Genomic DNA, 12,545 nt, shown 5'->3' with positions numbered 1-12,545 from the left:
TATAGTACGGAGTACGGAACCCAACCTTTGAATTGATTATAAGTTATTTGATTGAAGAATTGATAGAAGATAAACATCCATAGAAGTCCTGAACTGCTACTGATAGTGCATCCATTTTCTGCTAATAAAATTCACGTTAGTGTCTCCTTCTATTCCGCCATTTTGGTTACTGCGAGTCACGCGTGCGCGGTGAACTTTGCACTTTGTTACAGCCGATACTTTTGGTAGTATCGACTCGTGCAGGGGGAATCCCCACTTTAAACTTAATTTAGGGCTAGCTTTTCAGTTTTCATCCGTCTGTTACAGTCTATGACTATGTGCTTTTTAAAAACCTATTTGCAATAAATAAATGACTTTTATGTCGTCATTTTTATTGATCATTCAAGTGGAGCCTAGTATTTTGATCAATTTATTTCTCTGTCTGTCTGTTACCTTTTTACACCTGAACCTTTATCTAAATTATTACATATCTTGGTATAGAGAGTCAATTTTTAAAACATGGGATAGTTTTTTTTATCTTAGAAATATTCGTTAACACTTTCTCGGACAGTTAGTAACCCAGACCAGACACAATAGAAGTTTAATTGTTTACTGCTATAGCAAGCAGTTCACTGTCACGGAAAGTGTTAATGGAGTGATAATAGAAATGGAAGTTTGCTTGGGATATCAATAAACCGATTTTGATGTAAGGTAGGAAAGAAATAGTTTGAGACCCTGCAAATGGCAACGACATAAAATAGTTTTATCTTGGAAATTATATTAATTCTTATTTATAATAAAAATAATAATATTTGATGATTAAAATTTGTAAGAACATTTTTTAATAGTAAATGCAAATAAAGGAATTCTGACTTTGATTTCTTGGATTATGGTGAAGAGATGTGCATGTTTGATGTTTGTATGAGGAAACAATAATTTCTCAAGGAAACGTAAACCAACAAAATTACACTGTGAGACTGGAACTAGGATAGGAGGTAGGGGATGAGAGGAAGGGAAAAGTGGGGAGGTAGGAAAATATAGGAGAGGGTTTGAGAGAAGGGGGGTAGGGGCAGGGAGGAGGGGATATAGGGGGAGAGAAAGGAAGTGGGAGATATAGGGAGAGAGGAGGGAGGGGTAGGGGGAGAATGGAGGGTTAGGGGGAGAATGGAGGGTTAGGGGGAGAGAGGAGGGGAGGTAAGGGGAGAAGAAGGGTAGTGGGGCATATAAGGAGAGAGAAGGGGAGGTAGGGGGAGAGGAAAGGGAGTGGGGGTAGGTATGGAATGAGAAGAGGGGGGTTGGTAGGAGGAGCTTGAGTGAGGGTTGGATGGAGGCATAAATATATTTTACCTAATGACTAAAAGCATTCTACTTTGGACAAACCGAAGCTCACACTGTAAACCACTGAAACGATTAACGGCGCTTTCAATTTAGACTTTGGCAACACACTAACTATTGGTAAAATGTCAATTATATTCCGACTCAGTTGTCATACATACAATTTACCGTGTGTGGTTCTGCAAACGCACGACAAACGAAACAAAACGTCTAAATTGTAGCCCTTAGATACGGTGTAGATATAATTTGAGACCTAGGTGAAATGAAAACACAGTAGTTTTTATCGACAGTCCGCATGACCTGTCATTGGCCTAGTCATCGCGCCATGATCGCACCAGCGATGGCGATCTGCACGCGTTGATGTGGTTGAAGCATAAGACTTTCTGTGACAGACTGAAATTCACTCGTGTGAAGCCGCTAAACGTTTTAAATTGGTTGCAATCAAATCTATTCAAAGTTAGTCAGTCGAGGCCTCTTCAGTGGTCGGTCTTTCGGCCATACAAAATTCATTGGAAAATTACGTCACGGTACCTCATAAAGATTACGTCAACTGTGTCGTCCCAAATACCTTAGAGCCTTAGAGGATCTTCACATTTAGGTGACTATAGATCGTTTCGACCACGAAGACGCGCCCCACCAATTTTTGGTCGAGGAAAGCCGAAGCAATCCGAGCGTCATTATTGTAGTGTGCGTGCATTCATGGATAATTTAGCGTGTATCGATAACACTCAAACATTAGCGGAAGAATGGTGGGGCGCTTCTTCGTGTATGAAACGATCTATAGCAGCGCGACTATCGCGCGACTTGTAATTTCATACATCGACAGAGCGGCATTTTATGTGAAACCGCAGAATTCGCGCGGCTGCCGCGCTGCTGCCGCCCCACTTGCGATCTAAAATGTAAAGGGGCACTTATTGTTTCGAACAGAAGGGCGCAAGTCGTGGAAGCTCCGCCGGGCTACATGCAGGCGCTGGTGCGGCGCATCGTCAGCAATATCGCGCTGCGCGTGCACCACCTCATCGTGAAGTACGTGCAGGACGACATCGTGCTGTCGCTCAACGTCAAGCATCTAGCCGTGGACAGCGCGGGCATGAACTGGGAGCCGGCTTTCGCTGGTGAGTGGACATTGATATTTCAGCTGAGGAACCCTCACCACGGTGATATGACGTCGCTCCTTTCGCTGGTCAGTATTAGACATTGACATTATAGCTGAGGAACCCTGGAACTGCGATGTCACTCTTTACTAACTTTAACAGGTCATATGCATGCAAACAAGCAAGCAATGCAACATCAGAATTTGACAATGGGAGACTTCTGACACGGCTCTGGCGCTGCGGGGCTCCGGCGATCCCTTCGCATGCTATTCGTCGCAGATGACTTACACTCAACATCGCGGCTTCGACTTGTTGGTCATATTATGAACTGCCAAGTTCCTATTGCTAGGTTATCTGTCTCTTGAGTCACCAAAATAGCAAAATGTTGGAGCTGATTCACTTCAGTTCTACGACTAGTCTGATGTTGCAAAGAAACCATGACTTCTTCCTCATGAGTCTGTATAACGTTCATCGATTACAAGAGTATAATATCAGACGTGATCCACGACAGTTCCTCCCTTATTGTACGTCGGGACACCCTGGGGCGTCGTCCTTTCCCCGACCTTGTCTATTGGGGAGAGGGAGAGATATTAATCTTTCCTCCAATTATAGTCCAACCTTGAACTTTGACAATGCCAGTTCCAAATGCAGACCACCAAACCAGTGCCAATGGGTCTTCATATCCATTCTGTTGCAGACATCGACCAATACCAGCCGGTGATCAGGCGTCTGGTGCGCCTGGACGACCTGACTCTGTGCCTGGACCGGGCCGACTCGGACGGCAAGATTCGCTTCTACCAGGAGCCTCTGCTCTACCGCTGCCAACTTCATCTCAGGTTAGTTGTAGTGTAGTTGTTTATTATTTAGCTCAGAGATCGTGATTATTTGAGGCGAGCGACGACTGTAAGCGATATGTACAGTCGACAGCACCTCTAATACTTAAGATGATACTATGCAACGCTGTTGGACTAGACTAGAAAACTCACTATTGTATCATATTTTATACGATATATGTATGCCAGTTTTATAAATAAATAAATACATATTCAAACGACATTGGAGTTTTACGAACCTCTTTACAAATAAGCAAAAATAATACTTACCTGTGTTTTACAAACAAATTATTTGTATTTGTAATAATCACCTGTCGAAGACGAAGAAAACAGCAGTTTCCGGGAAGTCCTGAATAACGCAAATCAACATCAAAAGATGAGACTTTTTAGAGGATTTAGACGAAGATGGAAAGAAATTGAAATGAAAGTTAGCAATGCAGCTCATCGACCAGACGCAGGATGGGGACTCTTTTTTTGTTCTTAGCTACTCCAAAGCCTACCTTCTATAATTGAGTTCGTCTTCACATATAGGGATGGACTTTGGCGTAGCAAGAGCAATACTATCACCGCCGTGAATCATTCGCAAGCTGTGTACAACATTATCAACAATAACTTGTTTTCATCGACATTTCATCAGACATTGGTAAAGTGTTTCACCTGGATATTGAAATTTTGTGTTACCCCTTTTTCTTCCAGCTCTTACTCATCATTATCATCTCAGCCATAAGACGTCCACTGCTGAACATAGGCCTCCCCCAATGCTTTCCATGTTGCCCGGTTGGTACCGGCCTGTGTCCTGCGCCTTCCTGCTACCTTTACGATGTCGTCGGTCCACCATGTGGGTGAACGTCCCACGCTGCTCCAGCTCTTACTAGGCCCTCCTATTGGTAGGAACACGAGGACACAATATTCTTTGTTAGCCTACCCTTCATCTGAAGCATGAAAAACGGTCATTCTATGCCTTTGTTGTGCTCCAGGGAAGCCTCTCTCTTTTTTAATAAAGTGTGAGCACCAGGACAGAATTATTTCATGCTCCTATCGGTAGAAGATAGTAAAGCGTAGTTGGAGGTAACAGACTTGTACAATGTACAATCCATTGTTTTTTTATATAAGTGGAGCCCTCAGAATACAGAACAAACCAGAAGGAGTGTTCGATAACATTTCTACGCGGCAACTTGTGTCCAAAATACTTCCCCTCCCGCGCCCCTCTACCCCCTTTAGTGTTACTAGCGCCGTGTGACACCCCCATTTTTGGGGTAAAATTATGTAATTTTTTACAGAGATGTTAAACAAGTAAAAAATAAGTAAGTGAAATAAGTACACACGGCCACAGTGTTAACTATCCATTTCCGTTTTTGCTCTCGCTCTTATCAAATGGTGATTCTTTGCGATAGAACGAGACGACATGACTGGCCATAGGCATAGATAGTACCTACCTACCTATGAATTTAATTTTTACTCCGAAGTAACTAAGTGTAGATGATTATTTATTTCTATTAATTAAATAGTGTAATATACTACACTCGCGAGCAAAACTATGGAATCACTTACATGAAGTTGTTTCCACGCGAACTTGTGTACTAACGAATTTGTAAGTAACAAAAAAAGTGGCACCATTTTAAAGATTAAACTTTTATCTTTAAATTGATACCAAATTCATTTAAATCACACTAGTATTTAAAAAGATATCCCGGCTGATGTGGAGAAGTAACGAAAAAGACATGTATGAACTGTTTGATACGTCGCGATTTGCGGCCTATTTACCCCCTATAAAAGCACGCGTTTTCGGATTTTTGCTTTCACACTTTGATTCATACACATCTCCGCTTCTTTTGACACTTTACCTGGGATTCTACACCTTCAAAAGCAGCCCAAATCGTTGCACTATTGCAAGAAAGGCTCAGCCAGCGGGCTGTCGCACGTCAGCGCCACATAAGCCAGTCCTGGGTTTCGAAAGTTTTAAGACGCTTTCGGGAGACTGGTGGCTTTATCCCGAGACTAAGTTCTGAACAGCGCCGGCGCACATCGCAGAGGGAAGACCGTTTTTTCATGTCAACCTCTCTATGAAATCGTCATTTGACTGGAATCGACGTCCAGTAAGAGCTCAGAAATGTTCGTTGGATAGCTGTTAGCGAGTAGACAGTTTGTCTAAGACATAAGCAATAGAATTTAACTCCAAAAAGGCCTGCCACAGGCTCGAAACTGACGGCAGGTCACCGATAAGCACGTTTTCAATTTGCTCGTACACATCTCGATGTTAAGTCGAGCAAGCCACCCCCATAAGCCACTGTTTCAGCGAACCAGCACTGCACAAATCGCTCCTCAGGCCGCCTATAAACCCAACCTCTTCGACTGCTGCCCTGCAAACACAGTTTGCATTCATCGGAGAACAGAACTCGCCTCCATTACTCGCCTTCCAATCGAGATGTGTACGAGCAAATTGAAAGGGTACTTATCGGTGACCTGCCGTCAGTTTCGAGCCTGTGGCAGGCCTTTTTGGAGTCAAATTCTATTGCTTATATCTTAGACGAACTGTCCACTCGCTAACAGCTATCTTACGAACATTTCTGAGCTCTTGATGGACATCGATTCCAGTCAAATGACGATTTCATAGAGAGGTTGACATGAAAAAACGGTCTTCCCTCTGCGATGTGCACCGGCGCTGTTCAGAACTTGGTCTCGGGATAAAGCCACTAGTCTCCCGAAAGCGTCTTGAAACTTTCGAAACCCAGGACTGGCTTATGTGGCGCTGACGTGCGACAGCCCGCTGGCTGAGCCTTTCTTGCAATAGTGCAACGATTTGTGCTGCTTCTGAAGGTGTAGAATCCCAGGTAAAGTGTCAAAAGAAGCGGAGATGTGTATGAATCAACGTGTGAAAGCAAAAATCTAAAAACGCGTGCTTTTGTAGGGGCTAAATAGGCCGCAACTCACGACGTATCAAACAGTTCATACATGTCTTTTTCGTTACTTCTTTACATCAGCCGGGATATCTTTTTAAATACTGGTGTGATTTAAATGAATTTGGTATCAATTTAAAGATAAAAGTTTAATCTTTAAAATGGTGCCACTTTTTTGTTACTTACAAATTCGTTAGTACACAAGTTCGCGTGGAAACAACTTCATGTAAGTGATTCCATAGTTTTGCTCGCGAGTGTATATGTACGATACGATACGATACGATAGTGCTCACCCAGCCAGGACGAGGCCTGCTCCGGTCAAACCGGCATACCAGGAGGCACGATTTTAAGGAAAGACACGCTCTGGGATGGGAGAGGACGGCCGACTAGCCGCTGCGTCTTTAAACCGCAACCGGTCGACCACAACCAAGTAGATATGCATCCTGAGCCTGGTCTAGGAAAATAGGTAAAGACGGGTTATCGTTGATAGGACTGAGCGTTGATGCGATGAGATGGGCGGTCTGGCCTTTGATGAGATGGCTTTGGTTTGTTCTTGGTTCATGTACTGCTGCTAGACTAGCCTCGTTGTTCTCTTGATATCTGCGGTACTACGTTTTTGTCGTCTCTGTATCTTCCAGATTAAATATTTCTTCTACTTCTTTTCTTAATGTCGTTGGAAGGACTAAACGCGTAGTGCGATGAGATGGGCGGTCTAGCCTTTGGTGAGGGAGGTGGCTTGTTTATTCTTGGTTCTCGTACTACTGTTTGACTAGCTTCATTGTTCTCCCAATTGTATCGTCTTATAGGTTTTCTGCCTATATATTCCTCCAGGTCTGGTTTCTTGTATTTCTTTTCTTTAGTTTAATCCGGCCTTTTCGTGAGATGGCTTGGTTATTCTTAGTTCTTGTACTGCTACAAGACTAGCTTCATTGTTCTTCCGATTTTATGCTTCTTTTCTTCATATCGTTTTGTTCGGACTGAGCGTTGATGCAATGAGATGGGCGGTCTGGCTTTTGGTGAGGCGGCTTGGTTTTCCTTATTTCTACTGCTACAAGACTGGCTTCTTTTTTTTTTTTCAATTTTATGCTACTTTTCTTGATATAGTTGGTAGGACTGAGCGTTGCTGTGATGAGACGGGCGGTCTGGCCTTTGGTGAGATGTCTTGGTTCTTGTACTGCTGCTAGAATATCTTCATTTTTCTCCTGAGGTCTGTGTTAGGTAGGTACTGAGTTTTTGAAGTCTTCTTCTTCGTTTACATGTTCCGGGTCAGATATTTGTTATGCTTCATTTCTTATTTCTTTGTGTCATAATTGAGTTTGTTCACTCTTTTCTATTTCTTGGATAGTAGATGTTTAAATTTTAGTTCCATTTATCCACAACCTCTTAAAAACTTGACTCTTTTGGTTTTTTTTAACTAATTACTACGGCGATAACTGTGGTTTTGGGATTTTGTCGTCTTCTTTGTTGTCTGTTTTCCCTTGGTCAAATATTTCTTAAATCTATTTTTTTTTTGTCTTGGGCTAAATAAATCTTCTCTCTTCGATTATTTGATTTGTTTGCACTTTTGACTATTCCGACGATATATGTGGTTCTGGCTTTTAGTCGTCTTTTTCGCTGTCTTTTGATATTATTTTTCAATATCTAATGTTTCTTGTGCTGCTTTTCTTATTTCTTTTTATGGTGGGTTAATTTAGTCTTCTCTCTTTCGTTTCTTGAATAGTGCTTGATGCGGTAAGCGGACGGCGGGCCACTAGAAACGGCATTTTAGGAGCGCGTTCATATTTTCCTAACATTAAACGATTCGCCTTGGTGTAATCTAGTATGATTTCTTTTTAGTTCAATGATCTTTATGCAGGGTGATTGTTGCATTGAGTTTCTTCCTTCCTTTCCATCAGGTTTTTATTTCTTCACTGTTTCGTGGATATTTTTTTTTTCCGTGGGTATTTTTAATTTCTTTCACTAATAAGTTATTTTCCGATGTCTTCAAGATATCCATGAATTGTCTTCTTGAGGTAAAAGACAGTGCTAACTGTCTCGTTGGATTAGGTTTTTATGCTCTTGGTGAAAGAATGTATTCTCATTGAAAAGATCTTATTAGATTAAAAATTTCTGGTTGAAATCCGTTTTCCGACGAGGTTATAGAGCAGAGCTTGTTGAGCTGTATGTGTACACTGTAGGTTCACCTTAAATTGTTTGCAATCTGTAGTTTCTTATTGGAATACGTAGTTTCTGCAATCGATTTGAATATTTTGTGGTTCCTATAGGATTTCTTCATTAAATAGTCAATGGCAAGGTTTTGGTTCCAGTTTTTGAGTTTTCTTGCTATCAAATAAGTTTTTTAGGCGGAGTATCTTTCTTCTGTCTATGATGAAGACCTTTTCCAAAATTCCTTGACCTTCCCTGTGCATTTAAGTCTCTTAAAACTGTACTATGTTCGGTTACTCTTTCAATTTTCCGATTCCGGTAAGCTGATGTTCTGTTGATAGTATTTGTCTACGCATGTGTAAATATGGCAGTAATCCTGATTCTTTTAGGCTCAAGATTTCTTTGATGATTTTCCAGGTACCTAGTCTGCTATTTGATTGCTGATTCACTTGTTTCACCGCTAGGTTTATATCTCTCGTTAAGATGTACAAGATCTTGTCTGGTCGCTTTTTGATCAAGTCTGGGATACATAGGTTCGTTGATGTGGTAAGATCTTTCTCAAAGTAGATATTTTCCATCGCCAGGTAGTTTGAAAGTGTATGCCTTCGTTTTTAGCTGTAGAAAGGGGCTTATAACTAGAGGGTTAGTGAATTATGACTACGGTGTTATTGTATTTTGCATTGTCAAAGCGTCAGGTCTTTTGTTTTTAACATGCTTTCAACAAAATGTTAGTCGGGCCACCTCTTTTTTGTATGGGTTGTACTTTTGAATGGTTTACGACATGCACATGTGACTATTAGTTGTTTTTGCAAAGCAAAGGATCTCTGTTGTTTCAATTTTTTTTTGTGTATTTTGGCAAATGTGTTTAAAGTATCCATCTACTAATGTTAGTGCAATAGTGAAGTTAAATTTTATTGCTTTTGGAAACTTTTTATGGCGACCAGATGTTGACCTTTCTTGGTATTCGCTTTGAAATTTTGTGCAATAGATGTCTTTTATAGAATGTGTTTGGTGAAAGTTTTGTAGGGATCTTTCTTTGTTATCGATTATTATTTATACCTACTATAATGACATGCAGGAAGCAGAATACATGTAGATAATAATATGTAGAGTACATGTAGAATCTGTATGTATCAAAATTATTAATAAAAAAGTAAAGTTTATGGACCAAAAGTTAGAGCTTTTCATTTGACAAACTATACGATCTATGTTACATATTTTTAAGTGAAAATACTAGATCATAATTATGCGTTCGCTTTGGTGCTTTTTGGCAAGGTAATTGACACAAAATATTTATAAACAAAGAAAGATAAGGAAAGATCTCACCGGGTTTCGTCGGATTAGTTTTCTAGGCTTTAAGCTTAGGCGCTGTGCTGGTCACTGTCACCTACTCGATGCTTTTTTCTCACCTACAGTTTTTCTCACACAAAAAAATTATCTATAACCACTATTTTTTGCACATCTAACTATGTTAATAGTTAATCGCGACTATGATTTCGGGTAATTCACTGTTAGAACATTTGGGTTTCACCGTCGCGTCGGCGTCAAACGCCATTTGTAAGTGCCTTTTAGGGTCGGACCGTCTGGAGCGCACGTGTTGCGCACGTCCACTCCCGAAGGCTGCCCAAAACGAACTCGTTTTGCTCGCGAGTGTATATGTAGGTATAATATGTTATTTAAAAGTCAATTACAAAAGTCGAATATAAATTTTAGAATGCCAAGTAAAACAAAAAAGAAACTTAAGGTTCTTTATTATGTAAACATATCGACAACAAAACATTTGTTTACGGCGCAGTAGTGCTTTTAGTTTAACTTTTCTTGGAGTCAAAAACAGAATCCAAATCAAAAACATCACCAATACTTGAATTTGATTGCGAGGCAACTCTGGCTGTGTATCCTGAAAGAAAATCAGAGTAAGTATGTAAGCAATAATTAATTACTTAAAATTATTATTAAATATACAAATATTGCTGCTGCTGATCTGTTGATACCAATGCCTTACTTTTGAATAAATGGGAAAGTATGAAATTCACGATAGTAATTTATTATCTCCTCATTATTAGGGAGTAATATTATAAATTAATTCAATATATTGAAATCAAATCAAAATCAAAAATATTTATTCAGTTTAGACCACAAGTGGCACTTATAATTTAATTAATCAGGTTGTCATGTCATGGATGAAATTACACTAAAAACTAATTAAAACAAAAAGGATGGGGAAAATATTCCATTATTCTGTGGTAACGCTAACAAAATTAACGCGTGAATTTTTTATAGACAAATGTAATTCAATATAAAAAAGTAGGGTAAAATATTCCGTTGACCTGTGGCAACACTTACAAAATACAACCGTGATTTTTTTTGAAAATTATTATTTAATTAAAATGAATTGGAAATGTGCTACTTACGGATAAAACATGATCCCATGCACTTTCTTCGTAATTCCAGTAGCATTCTTACATGTTGGAACGGCACAAGACGGCATAATTTAATTATAAAGTGTCAATCTGACGGATATGTAAACAATGCGCGCGCCGGCCATTGACTAATTGCTCTAAAGTCAAATTAGTGCGATTTGGAGTAATTTATATGAATACACATTTACGCCCGTTGACGGTTTCTGGTTTGTTCCGTATTCTGAGGTGGAGCCAGGGAATCCAATCCAGGATTCCAACGAAAAAGCTATTGCGCACTAGTACATTTTTCGTAGGAGTACCTATTTTAACATCGTATTTCTTCTTAGGGTTCTCACCCGATTGGTGTCGGCAAAGACTCGCCGCGCGAGCAGTCTCAGCGTGCACCTTCGGTCTTCCAAACTCGCGTGGGGCGTCACCAGCGACCAACTGATACTCCTTCTGCGACTCCTGAGGGAGAGGCCATTGATGGAAGACAAGCCGCCCCCACCTATCCCTAAATCTTCTATGTCCCAAATGCAACCTCTACGTAAGTATACATCGTGTATTCTACTCAGATATGTCTATTTATTATTAAAAGATTTCAGAGAAAGCGAAATCTTCAGGTAGTTCAAATATCGACTAATTACGATCACAAGCTGGCCTGCGTTTGATTCCCGTTGCTGGTGGAATAAGACAAAGCGGAAAATGGTTTTGGCAGCTAAATAAAATTTGCCATCTGCTGTCATCGAGTGGATGTAAAATCCTAGGCGACTGACAAAGTTCCATCAACCGACCGAACTTAGTTTCTGAAGCGAACCATTTTTTTAGCACAATCTGATCAAGAATATGAAGTAGAAGTCCACGCTCACTCTCTTATTAGAAAGGAGAAATATGCAAACATCATGCCTCCCCAAACCGTCTGTCCAGCATGTAGATTGTAGGCCAAATCCTGATGCTCCTTCTCCTGCAGTAGAAATTTAATGACTATTTTCTCCAGATGCCACGTCATCGAACTCTGCAGAGCCCGCGCGCCAGGGTAGCTGGTCCGACTGGGCGTGGTCGTGGCTTCCCACGTGGATGGACCGCGAGGGCACCGCGGAGGAGACGCCTAGCCCGGCCATGCCGATACCAGTCCACTTTGTAGCCTACTTGGATGATGTGTCGCTGGTTTTCAAGGTAAGCTTACACCTCTTGTATCAGATGCTAGATGATCGAGTCGATCCCTAACTTCGAACTTCTATGTTCTTCTGATTAATTTCGTTGCGGGTCCAATGACAGTTTAACTTTACACTGGGGCAAACTTGACCTTCACTTGTTGGGTTTTTATTGACGAGATCCTGGCTACAAAGAAGATGCACTCACTCATAGCCAGGCCTGGCTCACTCCGCGCGGTACATCCGATAATTACCTACAGCGAAGCACCCCGCCGGCGGGTATTATATCAGTCGAGTGTCACGCGCGCGCCCCTCAGGACGCTGGCGTGCGTTGTAGTATGATTATAATTCTATGATCGAAGTATTATTTAAAAATGGACATAAAGAGAAAGAAATATTGTGCGGCGTTCGGGTGTTAAAATTCGAAAAGAAATCTACCGGATTTATCTTTTTTTTCGCTTCCCAAAGATGCTGAAAGGTATGTTGGCCATGTAGGTAATCAATAATTCTTAGGATAGTATAGGAACCTAACCTACCATGACTACTGCTCAGAATTCGTTCGTTCGTTTCAGCCAAATGACGTCCACTGCTGGACAAAGGCCTCTCCCAAGGTTTTCCATAATGAATGCATACTTACCTACATACGTACCTCATTACAAATAAGTACCTAGATTAATTATTTTTTCACTAGACAGCAACCCTAACAGCG

The 12,545-nt window shown here is 40.8% G+C and overlaps 1 long non-coding RNA gene across 1 annotated transcript; it reads right to left on the bottom strand.

Annotated features, from left to right (window-relative positions):
* Window positions 1–10,017: 10,017 nt before the first annotated feature.
* Window positions 10,018–10,925, bottom strand: LOC135087022 (uncharacterized). Its single transcript, XR_010260660.1, has 2 exons — window positions 10,695–10,925; window positions 10,018–10,180 (listed from the first exon to the last, which is right to left on the bottom strand). It is a non-coding gene; the product is annotated as an uncharacterized LOC135087022 (long non-coding RNA).
* Between the last annotated feature and the right edge of the window lie 1,620 nt (window positions 10,926–12,545).

Source organism: Ostrinia nubilalis, chromosome Z (genome assembly GCF_963855985.1).
Source record: "Ostrinia nubilalis chromosome Z, ilOstNubi1.1, whole genome shotgun sequence".
In the NCBI taxonomy this organism is placed as follows: domain Eukaryota; kingdom Metazoa; phylum Arthropoda; class Insecta; order Lepidoptera; family Crambidae; genus Ostrinia; species Ostrinia nubilalis.
Note: the sequence above shows the minus strand (reverse complement) of the source record. Positions and strands in the feature narration are given on the sequence as shown.